Raw genomic sequence first — 13,249 nt, 5'->3', positions numbered from 1 at the left:
TTCCCAAGGAAGAATAAGGCAAGCACAAAAAAATACACTGACATATATAAAACTGTACACTTTGCTGGTTGTATCCATGCCTCAGTGGATTCCATATGGGGATGGTCAGAGACAACATACACCATCCCAATCACATACAAACCATTTTGTTTGTATATTTGGATTCCTGGTTCCTCTGCTGGGCTTGCCAAAGCACCCAGTGGAAAGAGGTGCCATGTTTCAGAGAGGGCTGACAATGCATGTGTCCTGTAAGCTCATCATAATTCACTCTAGTTTACAAAACTGCTCTAACTAACGAGTGGCTGTGGCTACACTACATTCCCCTTTCTGAAGGGGAATGCAAATGCAGGCAATCAGAAATGCAGATGAGGTGCTGATTTACATACTGAGTGCCTCATTTGATAATGGCAGCCACTTGCTGTTCAGAAAGGGCTGTTTTCAGGAAAAAAAAAACAAAAAAATAGGGGTAGATGGGGTTCCGTTGAAAACAAACCCTGTTTTTGAAAACACCCATCTTCCTGAAAAATGTGAGGAAGGGTGCTTTCAAAAGCAGGGTTTCCTTTCTAATGAATCCCGTCTAGGCGGCTCATTTTTTTCTCCGGAAAACAGCACTTCTGGAACAGCGAGTGGCCGCCATTATGCAAATGAGGCATCGGATATGTAAATTAGCACCTAATTTGCATTTCGGATCAAGAGCATTTGCATTCCCCTTCAGAAAGGGGAAGGTAGTGTAGCCGTAGATGCTGTATACATATATTTCCTGTCTACTCACTCGCAAAAAATCCTTCACAAACTGTGAGGATACTGAACCACTAGCAAAAGGTGCTGAAGGTGAGGAACATGCCATCTGAAAAAGACCTGCAGCGGAAGCCGCTTGTGAAAAGATCTGTTCTGTGATGACCAGCCTTCTGATCTGCATGACTCCATGATGCAAGCTGCAGTGGCTCATATGCACTTCTTTGATCTTTCAGCCAGAGGTGGAGATCCAAGTTGGTCAGCAAGTTTCCTCTTGCCAGTCCTGCTGACAAACTAGGCTGGACTATGATTTACCAAGTGAGAACAAGGATGTACAGCTGCCACCATAATGGTCTCCAGATCATTGACCTGTGTTGCTTTGTTTAGGGCAAGCTCATTGTAAATTCGTGTATAATATTGAGCACTCTGGAGGCTTAGGATGGGAAAAGAATGATGAGTTACTTTTATGATTCAACAAATTGTACATGATGCTATAGGAGTGCATGTTCAAAACTAATAAAAGGAAATTTTTCTTCACACAGCGCACAGTCAACCTGTGGAACTACTTGCCGGAGGAGGCTGTGAAGGCCAGGACTCTATTAGGGTTTAAAAAAGAGCTCGATAAATTTTTGCAGGTTAGGTCCATAAATGGCTATTAGCCAGGGGTAAAGTATGGTGCCCTAGCCTTCAGTACAAGGGCAGGAGATGGATGGCAGGAGATAAATCACTTGATCATTGTCTTCTGTTCTCCTTCTCTGGGGCACCTGGTATTGGCCACTGTCGGCAGGTGGGATACTGGGCTGGATGGACCTTTGGTCTGACCCAGTATGGCCATTCTTATGTTCTTATGTCCTTTATGGAGTGTGAAGGCATATAGCCTCGGGAGAGCTTGACGTGGTCAGAGTGTGGGAGGTGGGAAAAGAAAAAAGGTGTACATAGGTACAAGAGTAGTGTGGCCATGATGGCACTGTGAAAGTCTTGTTAGTGGTACCAAAAGTTGTTTTTGCTTGTTTTTTTCCATTTTCAACTACTTTTTATGAATAAAAGGATCAGGCATAAAATATTTAAACTTCATTTATAACTGAAAAACAGCAACATATCGAAGAAGGAAACGACAATTGTACTGTTAAACAGAATTCTATCAGTTTAACAAAAACTGTAACAGTAACTCTCTAAATCTAATTAAAGAAGCCTGCTCTTTTTGAACACAATGAGCAGCATTCTATTTTAAGGACGAGAAAAATTCTAGAGACACCTTGAGGGTTTGCTAGTAGAAAACATTAATCATACAGGCAAAAGAAAACCAAATGAAAGACATTGTGTATGGGAGGTAGAAACACACATGGAATCAAATCTCACACCTCTATTTTGCAATAAGACAATTCATATTCTAAAAATAACCTGTACTTCACTAACTAGTATCATTCATGCCATAGACATGTTAGGAAAGGAGAATGTCAGACCCACTGAAATTAAAACAGGTTGAACCTCTCTAATCCAGCACCCTCAGAAGGTCAATATTGTCTAGCAGCATTACCAACTCTTTCACTGCTTACTGGGCTCTTGGAAGACATTTAGGGATAAATTGGTGCAAAATAACAGTCCAGAACACTGAGAGCCAGGACTGTTGGCTGCAAACAAACTTTATGGGACCACAGGAAACTTGACCACGTCCATGATAAGTGGTCATCCAGGTAACTAAAATCATTCCCGGCATGAATGGTGCCAGATTAGAGCGTTTCAGCCTGTACATGGACTCAGCATTAAGATAAAAAGTTTACATGACCACTGAATGGAGGAAAAGGGAGGTAATTGCCCCCAGATCCAGCATTTCAGAGAGGCCTGGACCTCCGGTCACCATGGAGGTCAAAGCTGCAGGTCCTATAAAATGCTGCAGAGCACTGTGCTGCTGCTCCGCAGGCAGCTCAGAGGGAGCATGGTGGGGTGAGGGCAGAACTGCCCTAGCCCCACCTCTTCTGCCCTTGGCCCTGCCCCTTCAGGGCTACGTCTACACATGCACGCTACATCGAAATAGCTTATTTCGATGTAGCGACATCGAAATAGGCTATTTCGATGAATAACGTCTACACGTCCTCCAGGGCTGGCAATGTCGACGTTCAACTTCGACGGTGGGCAGCACCACATCGAAATAGGCGCTGCGAGGGAACGTCTACACGCCAAAGTAGCACACATCAAAATATGGGTGCCAGGAACAGCTGCAGACAGGGTCACAGGGCGGACTCAACAGCAAGCCGCTCCCTTAAAGGGCCCCTCCCAGACACAGTTGCACTAAACAACACAAGATCCACAGAGCCAACAACTGGTTGCAGACCCTGTGCATGCAGCATGGATCCCCAGCTGCAGCAGCAGCAGCCAGAAGCCCTGGGCTAAGGGCTGCTGCACACGATAACCACAGAGCCCCGCAGGGGCTGGAGAGAGAGCGTCTCTCAACCCCTCAGCTGACGGCCGCCATGGCGGACCCCGCTATTTCAATGTTGCGGGACGCAGATCGTCTACACGTGCCCTACTTCGATGTTCAACGTCAAAGTAGGGCGCTATTCCCATCCCCTCATGGGGTTAGCGACTTCAACGTCTCGCCACCTAACGTCGATTTCAACTTCGAAATAGCGCCCAACACGTGTAGCCGTGATGGGCGCTATTTCGAAGTTGGCGCCGCTACTTCGAAGTAGCGTGCACGTGTAGACGCGGCCCTGAAGGTGAAGGGCTTGGCCCTCCCTTCCACCTTGACCCCAGCATCTCTTGGTGTTATTGGCTGTCTGTACAGTCTGTACAGGAACTTACGAAATGCTTCTAAAATGTATTGTGCTGGCATATTCAGGCGTTCTTTTAAGACCTGCAATGGACTCTTCAGAGACTGTATCTAAGGTTATGTCTACACTACATGATAAAGTCGAATTTAAGGCAGTTAGCTCAATTTTACATCACTGTCTTCAATGCAAATACCAATAGTTTGATTTTAGGGAGCAATAAGATCGATATCATAACATCAATGAAAGCAGGTGGGCATAGCATCAGCTTCGAATTTAAAATTTCATATAAAGACTAGCGTGGAAGCGCCAAGTCTTAAAATCAAATTTATGTCCCATATATATATATATATATATATATATATATTATATCCCACAAAGCTACACAGTTACCCGATATGTATGGCCGCTTCCATCTCCACTGCTCTCCAGGTGCGCAGGAAGTAGGTCACAGGAAGCCCCAAACTACACTTCATCACCAGCAAGCCCAGGAAATATAAGGGGTGTCCAGAAGCTATAATTTCTTTTACCCATCGCATCACACTGTATCAGTAGCCATCGCTTGCAATGATGAGCACTTAGGGTTGTAGTCTGGTTAGTACTTGGGGTCACAAGATAGCGCCAGCAGAGCGCCCTCAGGAGCATCTGGATTTCCTTGCTGTTTGGAGAGAAGAGTCATCGGTGCACAGCCTTCAAGGGTCCAAGCGAAATGCGGACATATTTGAGAAGATATTGCTTGGGATGATTGCCAGAGGTTACTCCTGGGACTTCATGCAGTGCCAGGTGAAAAAGTGAAAGAACTCTGGCAGGAGTATCACAAAGTCCAGGAAACCAACTGGCGGTACAGGTCACCTTCAAAGACTTGCCGCTATTATGAACAGCTACACGTGCTTCTTGTAGAGGACCCGAATACATTGCCCATTCTTAATTTCGACTGTTTTGGAGGCCCTATCCTGGAGTCCAGGGTGAGCTAAGAAGAGCTGAGGGGCCAGAAGGAAGAGGACAATGGAAAGGAGGACAAGGCCAAGCAGCAGGGCCCTGGGAAAGCTGTTTCAGACAGCCCCGAACTCTTCACCATTGACCTGGAGACAGTCCCCTCTACAGCAGTCCCTGAGACCCCAAGGCCCAGACGTTCTGGTGAGTATTTTTTTCTAAATGCTTCAAGCGGGTTGCGGCTGGGTATAGGTATGGTTATAGGTTTTCTACGGATCTAGGCCTCTCAGAACAGAGTGCTAATATTTCTGGGTATGGAATACTTATCCTTTTTGGAGAGCTCCAGGAAGGCCCATGTACTCTTGTATTTTTACATGAGGTTTTTGGGCAGGTATGACATTGCAGCTTCCACGGTAGCACACTTTGCCAAAACATGCAACCAGATAGTGATCTGGTATCATAGCATCACACAGCATTTTGGTAAATTTTGCAGGCTTGCACTCACACAGGATAAGGATTTCTTCTGTTTCACTATCTGTTATTCTTAGGAGTGTGATGTCTTCTTTGGCAACCTAAAGCAGCACAGGAATTTGGATTGGATTTCTTTGCAATACTCGCTGCCCTTTTACATTTCCCTGGAGTGCATTGCCGCACCACGTGACTGGTGGGCGCTCCATCTCCCTCTCTCTGTGCGACTGCCAGCCTCTCCAGGCCTTCTCCCCTCCCATTTCCCCTTCCCCCTTCATTTCTTTTAACTTTACAGGGATTCCCTCCTGACACAGCCATCCATGCAACTGGAATCAAACCCTCCCCCACAACCATGCAGCTGCTGAGCTCTGTGGACCCTGGTCCCACACACCGACGTGTCCAGCACAGGTGGGTTTTCCTTGTGGAGCACTGTGTTAGGAAATGGCTGAAAAAAAAGACTTTTCCCCCTACTCCAGGACACCGGCCTACTTCCCCTGCTTTGCAATCCCTCTCCTTTGTAAAGCAGACAATAGCTTATCATGTCCACAATGAAATGGCGTGGATAAGTCACGGCTTGTGCAATGCACGGTTTGAATCCTTGTCATCCTTAAGAAGCCTTAAGTGGCCCTGCAAAAAGAAAGTTTCACTGATTGTAAAGACAGAGACCCATTCACTCCATGGGTAAGTGCTGTGTGTGTGTGACTTATATCTCAATTTTGACCTTCACTTTCCAGCAGGCATCCTTGGTGTGGATGTAAGGGAGTGAGAGGAAGGTGTGGCAGTGCAGGGGCTAACCAGAACCTGTTTGCCCAATTAGCCCTGCCCCATTTTACCTGAAGCCAGCGTCAGGCCTGGAGGCAGGATGAAAAGAGAGAAGCTAGCCCAGTTCAAGGCTGGCCAGCAAGGACGCAGGAGCAGGCTCTGCCATTGACAGGACCTGAGCCAGAGTGCTCCACTGGGCCAGTCACTGGAGGACGCAGCCTCCACACCCTCTCACAGGTGCCAAGGGAGCGAATCCCAGAGAAACTGGACTCTTGTGGCCACACCCCAAACTAAAGATATACATGGTAATAACAGGGATAAGCCCTACACCCTGAGTCCATGGGTCGTGCAGAGACCTAACCACTAGACCACCCTGCGGTCAGGGTAATGCTGTTATGTTACAGTGGAAGACAGGGCAAGGAAGTGCAAAAGGTCCAAGCAGGACCTTATCTTGCAGCACAGGGAGCAGGCTCAAGCAGAAAACGCTGAGAGGAGTGGCGCTAGGCTGTGCTTGAGTTCGGCAGAAAGCAGTTGGTGTCCCTGAGAGAGAACACAGCAAAACTCATAACGGACATGAGCTCCCAAACCGAAGTCCTTCACTCCACACTGGAGCTGCAGAGGGACTCCCAACACAACACTGCTGGCTCCGCTCCCTGCTGCCAGGACTCCCCTGAATAGAGGTTGCCCACCCCCCCCCCAAGCACTGAGGTCCCTGTATGTGGGAAAGGAGGACAAGGACAGTCTGCTGCTCTACTCCCAAGAGCCACTGAAAAAGGCTATTCTACCACCCTTGACACCCCTGTTTTTCCCTGCTGCTTAACCCCCTCTCTACCCCAAAATAAAGTTATTCTTTTAATGACAACCATAGTGTGATTTTTTTTTTAGTATCCACAGGTAGTGGGGTGTACAAATCATTGTGGGGACTTGCGGGGGTGGAGAGAGCTGATAGCACAGCTGCCCACTGCTACAACAAGGTCCAGAGAGAACTAGCGGCAGAGGGACCCAGGCAGGGGTGGAGAAGGCTGATAGCACAGCTGCCCGCTGCTACGCCAAGGTCAACAGAGGACTCGCAGCAGAGAGATCCAGGTAGGAGTAGTGAGGGCCAATAGCACAGCTGCTCATCTTTTTGTGAAAATAACCCTCCCTTTACATCCATTCTTCTTCCTGCAACTTAACCCATCCCCCCCAAATAAAAGCATTCTTTCTATGAAAGCCACTGTCTGATTTATTGGTTCACATTTGGTAGGGTGCACAAATCATTTTGGTGAGTGTGGCGTGATATTACAACAATGAAATAAAGTGCAATCATGTCTGGAAGATCATTCATGAAGCTATGTTTCAAAGCCTTCTTGATTATCCCTGTTGTTATTGGAGAACAGCCTTGTAGGTGCTTGCAAATAAGCTTTGATCACGGCATCAGCCTCTGCACTCCAGACTCTCTGTCCCGCCTGGATTCACAAATGTTATGCAGAATACAGCACACTGTGATTACAGTAGGGACGTTAGTTTCTGAAAGATCCCAATGGGACAATAGGCACCTGAACCTCACTTTTAAGCAGGTCGATCATCCGGGCTAGTGTAGACAGCCTGAGAGTCCATGTCTGGGAGACAGATGGGAACTTTTATCTTACTTCTCCAACATCTTTACTCTTGGTTTCATGCCTATAGAGCTCTCAGCTACAGCTGAACTAGCCCCTTCCTTTCATGGTAATGAGCGAGTTGGGAAGATGCTAATGAGGCACTGTCATGAATATGCAGTGTCTCATTAGCATAATAGCAGCCACACACGATTCGAAAGTGCTGCTTCCAAATAGGAAGAAGGGGCTTGCGAAGTCCGTGGGGTCCTTTCAAAGGGCCCCTGTCTACATAGGCAGCACGTGATTAGAAAGCAGCACTTTCGAATATTGTGCAGCTGCCCTTATACTAATGACATGCTGCATATTCATGGCAGTGCCTCATTAGCATCTTCCCAACTTGCTCATCGCCATGCCCCTTCCAAACGAATGGGCTAATGCAGACATAGGCTTCATGTCTGGAATATACATCCTGTCCCCACCCAATAGGTTCCTTAATCTTTTCCACACTTCTAAATCTGTCTGGTAAAATCTATCTTTTCACATCACTACTTGTCCTTTCTACTCATTATCAGTATCTACTTCTGCTTCTTCTGCTGAGCTATATTCCTGGGTCTTAACATTTTCTTTGCCTTCTTGAGACTATTTTTTTCAGGAGAGGGAGTGTAATATCTAGACTCGTGAACTACGCTACATAAATGTTTTTATTATTAATAATCATGTTGGATATTACACAAAGAACGATCACAGTATGATTTGTTGGCTATCCATTTTAGTGCCAGAGAGAATTAGGTGGTGATTTTAAGCCCTTTCAAGTTTCTTATGAGGGAAATGGAGTCAACTAGAACTTTAAATTACCAGTATATTTCCACCTTACAAACCCTTTTTGTCTGATTGCTGCTAAAAATAGATTCCTCCTTTTAGAAAGGAAAGTTATTTTCTCGTGTGAAATTCTAATATTTCAGCCTACGCAGAGCTGCTTTCTTGGCAGCTCCAAGGTAATGAGCAGTCTCGCAAATGCAAAGGGCTGCTCATTAGCATACTTGTGTGGCTAATTAGCATAGCCACACAAGATTTTGCTCTTGGCAGAAGGTGGTGCCAGCAGAAAATGTGCCATGTGGATGTGCCACTGCTGGCTAATCAGCCCCCATCCCCTGTCACCAGTCCCTTGTCCCTGAAAAACTTCAGAGGCATGTCACATGGCATGTTTACTACTGGCACCACCCTCTGCTAAGAGTAAAATCTCATGCAGCTATGCTAATCAGCCACGTGAGTATGCTAATGAGTAGCCATTTGCAATTGTGAGGCTGCTCAAAAGCATGGAGCTGCCCTGAGAGCAGCTCCATCTAGGCGGGGCCTAAGAGTGGGGTGCCTTTTTTAGCATACATCCAGCATCAGACAAGGGTGACTTAAATGCCATCAGAACTGTGGTACTTGCCAACTAAAGTACAATTTCTGAGGCCAACTACATTTGAGAAATTGGAGAGCATTATACAAGCCACAAGCCTTCCACTTCCTTGTACAAGCAGATTTATCACTGTGTGAGCAGAATGATAATATATATAAAAAGGTTATAATAAAAATCTCTCTGAAATTAGTTTGTTACTGGTCCAGTTCTTTGTGAACACATATAAAAGGCAGAAAAAAAAGACTATAATCACATTTGGTGCTCCTTGCTGGCCATCTCAGCAGAAAGGCACTATACTAACATTACATAAATACATATACATATATAAACTAGAGGATATATTCTGAGAAGAAAAACAAAAGGACTAGGGGACTAAAGGATTGATTCATAAGAAGAAATTAATGGCCAGATCCAAAGTCCACTGACATCAATAGGAGCATCTCCTATAACAGCAGTGTCCAATACGCTCCATATATGCCACATGTGGCAAATGGAGCAGTGCAGTATGGCACAGTGAGGGTCAGGAGAGCCACACAAGTGGGGTGCCCCTCTGCACACGTTCCCCACCCCATGGTGGGACAAGCACATGGCAGCCGCAGTGGAGGCAGCTCCTCCAGCCCCAGTGGGCTCCAGCCACATTACAGTGTGGCTTTAGCCCAGAGTGGCTGTGAGTGACTGGGGGGAGGAGGAGGAGCATGTCTGGCTGCGGGGGCAGCATCTGGCTTGGGGAAGGTGCCTGGTGGGGGAGGACAAGGGACTGTGACAATCCCTCACATTCCTTTTGGACACCTATGTCCTATAAGGCCCATGAAAGTGTGACAGCATTCCTTGGTAGAATCTTGTGCTAATGATCTATACAAATGTTAACAAAAAGCAAAGGTAAAGATTAAACATGCCCATAAATAACAGGTTTCATAACCAAATCAGATATTGGCTAGCAGTTGATTATTGAAAAGAAAATAGTTACTTTGTTCGCTAAACTGAAAAGTTACATTCCTAAGATTTACATACACTACAAACAAGCATGCAGTAGTTAGCAGAGGACAAGCAATCCGGACATTCAAATACCATGCCTATTTTGACCCTGACTTGCTATGTAACCTTAGGAAAATCTTTATTTAGCTTCTGTTTATCCATCTATAACATGGAACTGTGAAACTGAATAACATTTTTGTAACCTGCTTGGAGAACGTCTGTAATAAGGCGAGCACAAAATATTATTATACTTCAACATCTTGGGAGGACCTACTTTTTTCATAAATGCACTAAAAGTAAATTCAGAATTACAAGAAAATTATTAATCTGCTGTAAGAGCAATTTCAAAATTTGGACTGTCAAAGGATTAAAAATTAATTGTCTGATTACAAAAATTAATCATGATTAATGGCACTGTTGGAATAATAGAATATTTACTTTAAATATGTTTGGATGCTTTCTATATTTTCAAATATATTAATTTCAATTAAAACAAAATAAAGAAATGTACAGGGCTCACTTTGGCTGTGTCTACACGTGCCCCAAACTTCGAAATGGCCATGCAAATGGCCATTTCGAAGTTTACTAATGAAGCGCTGAAATGCATATTCAGCGCTTCATTAGCATGCGGGCGGCAGCGGCGCTTCGAAATTGACGAGCCTTGCCGCCGCGCGGCGCGTCCAGACGGGGCTCCTTTTCGAAAGGACCCCGCCTACTTCGAAGTCCCCTTATTCGGGACTTCGAAGAAGGTGGCGTCCTTTCGAAAAGGAGCCCCGTCTGGACGCGCCGCGCGGCGGCAAGGCTCGTCAATTTCGAAGCGCCGCTGCCGCCCGCATGCTAATGAAGCGCTGAATATGCATTTCAGCGCTTCATTAGTAAACTTCGAAATGGCCATTTGCATGGCCATTTCGAAGTTTGGGGCACGTGTAGACACAGCCTTTATTTTTATTACAAATATTTGTAGTATAAAGAACAAAATAATTGTATTTTTCAATTCATCTTATACTTTTATGCAAGCTCTTTATCATTAAAGTCGAACTTACAAATACAGATTTATGTACAAAAACAACATGCTTTCAAAAACAAAACAATTTAGAGCTTACAAGTCCACTCAGTCCTGCTTCTTGTACCGCATGGAAGCATATCCTCTAGATGGTGGCCAAATGTTTTACGAATCCAGACAACACAAGTGTCAGATGGACACCTGTTCTCATTTTCTGGTTACATTGCAAATAAGAAACAGCAAGCAGTATCTCCCATTTATGTAAACAAACTCGGTTATCTTAGCAATTGGCTGAACAAGAAGTAGGACTGAGTAGATTTAACAGGCTTTAAAATTTTACATTGTTTTGAGTATAGGTATGTAACCCCCCAAAAAATATACATTTGTAAGGAATACACTTTGATGATAAGAGAATGCACATAAGTGCTTTCATGAGGGTGAACTGAAAAATGCTGTATCTTTTACCACTTTACAGTGCATATATTATAATAAAATAAAGTGAGCATTGTGCACTTTGACTTGTATTGTAATTTAAATCAATATTGAAAATGTAGAAAAGCATTTGCAAATAATACAATTTCAGGTGGTATTCTATTGTTTATCACTGCAATTCATTAATTTTTAATCAATTACTCTTGAGTTAATCTAATAAATTAAGTACATTTAATTGACAGTCCTCTTCAAAATGCATATGGTATTTCACAGAACACCTCTATGTACAAGTAAAAGAATATATATTAGAGTTTATGTACTGATTTTTTGTTATTGTTGTTTTTGCTTTTCTAACGAAAATGTGAGATGATGAACATTTTTCCTGCATTCAGCTCTCAATTTCTGCAGGTTATGTGGTAGCAAACCAACGTGTGCACAAACACAGTAAGAAAGACACCTGGAAGAAGGATGGCCAGTGATTAAGGCGCTGGATTGAGCCTCAGAAGATCTCTGTTCAACTCCTTGCTTTGTCAGAGAATTGCTATGAGACTTCCAAGTCATCTAAGCTCTCAACGTGCCATCCATAAAACAGAACACATGAATTGCCATACTGAACCAACCTTGTGCTTCAGAAGGTCCAGTATACTGTCTCCACCTGCAGTTGGTACCAGATGTCTCAGAGCAAGATGAAATTAACCCCCACAACAAACAGCTGTGGGATTCTCTTATAATGACTAAAGACTGGGTTAGACCCCAAAATATGAGGCATTGTATTCCCTTCAAAAATGATTTCATTTTCTAGAATTCACTGTTATAAAAGGTGAATATTTTTTTTATCCACATAAACATTCAACACCTCTTTGAATCTTGCTCACTTCTTGGCCCCAGTGACATCATATAACAAGTTCCATAGTGTAAATGTCAACTGGGGATAATTATACTTCCCTTCTTCCTCCTTTGCTTGTCTTGTTTATTTTCATTGCAAATCTTGCAATGCAGGAATTATCTTTTACCAAGCATGTGTACAGCACAATGATTTAATCAAGGTGAAACTATAACATAAAAATGTTCATACCTCCCATTCTATGGGCAGCACTATCTGCTTCAAAAAGTTTAGTCATCAGAAAATACCAGCTGGACAGAGAGGAAGCAATTCAGAGTCTGCCACACTTTTCTAGAAATGGGAAACAATTCAAATCACAATAATTTTGCATTACTAGAAATATTAGATTTATCAACCTTCCTAAACCTAGCACTGCATTTAGGGAATAATGTCCCTTTGATCCCTTCTCCTCAGTCTATCTACACTGGTGGTTTTCAACCATGGGGACCTGCAAACTATGTCTAAGGCGTCTGCAAAAGGTTCTCATTACACACAACAGTGGTTTTCAGCCAATGGTCTGCTAATGAGTCTACAGATTATGTCTAAGATTTCCAGAGGGGTCCAAGTTAAAAATTCAAAATTATTCAGGGGCCTGCAAAAGAAAAAAGGTTGAAAAACCACTGTTCTACACAGCTAGGTGTACATGTGTAACCATTAAAGCCGCCAGGTTAACTCCACGAAAATGTCTCATCAAGGCTACGTCTACATTACAGCAATCTATCAACAGAAGTTCTGTCAGAAGAGATCTTACGGCAAAACTTCTGCTGACAGATCACATCCACGCACACAACCAGACTGAAAGAGTGATCCACTCCGTCGACACAGAGAAGCCAGATTGCCTGGCTGCTTTCTCGACAGAATGGACAACCGGAAGCTCAGCAAACATGGGTGCCTGGTGAACCAGAAGCCCTGTCTGTTGACAGAGGGCCACACAGAGTGTCTATATGGCTGTTTTGCCAACAGAAACTGTCGACAAAGGCGTTAATCCTCATTGCAGAGAGGCAAAAGTGCCGAGTTTCGTTGACAGACTGTTGACAAATCACATTTTGCGTGTAGATGCTCTGCAAGTTTCGTCAGTCAAACTCTGATTTTGTTGACAAAACTCTCAAGTGCAGACATAGCCCAAATGTAAAATATTGCAGTGCCAAGCCCAGCCCACATTTATCACATTTTTACTAATGTAGTGATTTGGTAAAATACAATCTAAAAACAAATTACTGATGAATAGTAATCTAAATAGCCTTTCATTCCTGCCAATTAGAGATAGATTTGAACCAAACCTTGTGATTCAAATACTCCCAAATTATA

At 44.0% G+C, this 13,249-nt stretch overlaps 1 long non-coding RNA gene across 1 annotated transcript in view; it reads left to right on the top strand.

Annotated features, from left to right (window-relative positions):
• LOC142011205 (uncharacterized) overlaps positions 1-12,008 on the top strand; it is a 98,371-nt gene extending 86,363 nt beyond the window's left edge. Inside the window, exon 3 of the long non-coding RNA XR_012644995.1 lies at positions 11,467-12,008. This is a non-coding gene — a long non-coding RNA (uncharacterized LOC142011205). The remainder of the gene's footprint in view (positions 1-11,466) is intronic.
• Positions 12,009-13,249: the final 1,241 nt, after the last annotated feature.

This window comes from Carettochelys insculpta, chromosome 3, assembly GCF_033958435.1.
Source record: "Carettochelys insculpta isolate YL-2023 chromosome 3, ASM3395843v1, whole genome shotgun sequence".
NCBI classification, from domain to species: Eukaryota; Metazoa; Chordata; order Testudines; family Carettochelyidae; genus Carettochelys; species Carettochelys insculpta.
The sequence above is the reverse complement of the archived record's forward strand: the minus strand, read 5'-3'. Positions and strand labels throughout refer to the sequence as shown.